Genomic DNA, 2,330 nt, shown 5'->3' on the forward strand with positions numbered 1-2,330 from the left:
TTCCATCCATCACTGCAAACAAGTTCCCCTTGATATATTGATTATTTCATTTCTCTTGTCTTGTGGCCACAGCCTCCTCTCTAATTAATGGATCACTCTTGGTTCTAACAGTGTGTACGTCTTTGATGTTCCCGATTGTAGTGTCCACCTGAATTACATACTCAGCTGCCTACCTCTTTTAGCGGCTATTTCCTATCTCTGACTTAATGATCTTCTTGGACCCTGGCTCTGTTTACCTTGCTTTAGGAGAACTTCAAACACTTTGTCAAATTCCAATTCCAGTGTTGTTTCCGTTTCCTTTCGCGTCTTCTAAGGTAGACTGTCTTTTCATTGTCTCCAGGCACCTTTGGCAGTGAATGGCTTTAGCGCTAAGTCTTACAGAATCAGATAACCCCCCTACTTTCTCTCTGCTTTTCTTCCTGGTTTCTGTGCAATTCTGTTCACCTCCAGGAAAACAGCTGTTGGGCCGTGAAGGTCAACGGTGAGGGTGTTGAAGTTAACAACCTCAGCAAGCCACTCTACATTGATCTCTAGTCTGCTAGAACACTCATATTTCTCCCCCTAGAATTAGATGCTCAGCTAGCTGCCAGGGGACCTCTTCCCAGACAGGGCCCAATTTGAACTACCTGAGAGCTTTTCACCAAGCTGTTATGGGAGACTAACAACCCACATAGCTCATGCTACGTATGCCACGTTGGTGAGGGTGCTGCATTCTTGCCAACCAATCAAACCAATACCTCAATCATAGAAGACTAATGTTCCTTTGCTTCGATCTTTGAAAGGGAAAAATAGCTAATGTGATTTTCTCCTTCATAAAGGCTTCTATGCAGTAAGTGGCTGGGATTAAACTATGCAATCACGTCATCTATCTGTTTGAAAGCCTGTCACTCTTCTGCTGCATTTGCCAACTTGTTCCTTTATCAGAAGGGCTCCATAGCGTGAGAAGTGGGAAACGGAGCATTATGATACTGGGTAATATAATTCTAAATACCACCAAGGCCATAAAATGGGAAGTAAGTGATAAATAATTTATATTTATCAGAATGACTGACTCTTATTACAAGTTTGGCAATATGATATCCTCCAGTACCGCACAGACATATATGGGGAAAGAGATCAGAATTTCAATAGTTTGCTAGGGTTGGATTGAATTCTTGTTTAAAGCCCTATGAACCTCGTGTGAACCTCATGGCCTTTTTTTCACCAGTCTTTAGAAAAGAGAATGCTAGTCTTCTAACAGAGAAATAGACAAGTGGAAAAAGAAATCCAATTCAACAAGATAATTTAGAAAAGAAAATAGGGCAGTTAAGCAAGAGAGGTAACATGCTATTGATATTTCTATTCTTGTTTTCACTCCAACTCTACCAGCATAAAGTAGAGAAATCCACTCATTCCTTTATTAATTCACTTCTTCACTCATTCATTGTCTTAAACACCTCAAGTGTGTAAGATACTGTATTAGCAATGGCGGCTTTCTGGACCTGGGGGAGCAGGCGGGTGCCATCATGAGAGTTGACATCTGTCACAACAAAAACAGAAAGTTTCGGTGCAAGGAGTCCAAGAGCCAGGACGTCTACCTAAGGCTGTTGGTCAAGCTATATAGGTTTCTGGCCAGAGGAACCAACTCCGCCTTCAACCAGGTGGTGCTAAAGAGATGGTTCATGAGTCGCACCAACCGGCCACCTTTGTCCCTTTCCCGGATGACGCGGAAGATGAAACTTCCTGGCCGGAAGGGCAAAACTACTGTGGTTGTAGGGACGCTAACAGATGACGTGCGTGTACAGGAGGGCCCCAGACTGAAGGTGCATGCCCTTCATGTGAGCAGCCGTGCCCAGAGCTGCAACCTCAAACCCAGGGGAAGATCCTCACCTTCGACAGCCTATCCTGGACTCCCCCAAGGGCTGTGGCACTGTCCTGCTCTCTGGTCCTTGCAGGGGCCGAGAGGTGTGCAGGCATTTCCATAAGGCTCCTGGAACCCCACACAATGACACCAAACCCTACGTGTGCTTCAAGGGCTGGAATTTCGAGTGCGCCAGAGGCCGTAGGGCCAGCCACGGCTACAAAAACCCCGGATCATGCCGTGTGATTAATAAGCTTTTGGATGCTGATTGAAAAAATGAAAGAAAGAAAAAGAAAAAGTAAAGAAATTGTGGAAGATGCAGCAAAGATACAATTCTTGCCTTCAAGAAGCTTATTCTCCCATACCTCACCCTGGTCTAAAATTTGGGAAGCATAACTCCAGCTTTAGGAAGGAAAAGTGAGCATACACCTGAGTTAAACACAAATTATCTTTTTCTTCATCCTCCTATATTGATGATATCTGCCTAAAT

At 44.2% G+C, this 2,330-nt stretch overlaps 1 pseudogene; it reads left to right on the forward strand.

Annotated features, from left to right (window-relative positions):
* The first annotated feature begins 1,505 nt into the window (after positions 1-1,505).
* On the forward strand, positions 1,506-2,112 carry LOC109454900 (large ribosomal subunit protein eL18 pseudogene; annotated as a pseudogene).
* Positions 2,113-2,330: the final 218 nt, after the last annotated feature.

The sequence above is a fragment of the Rhinolophus sinicus genome, chromosome 1, assembly GCF_057876585.1.
Source record: "Rhinolophus sinicus isolate RSI-liver-muscle chromosome 1, RSI-T2T, whole genome shotgun sequence".
In the NCBI taxonomy this organism is placed as follows: domain Eukaryota; kingdom Metazoa; phylum Chordata; class Mammalia; order Chiroptera; family Rhinolophidae; genus Rhinolophus; species Rhinolophus sinicus.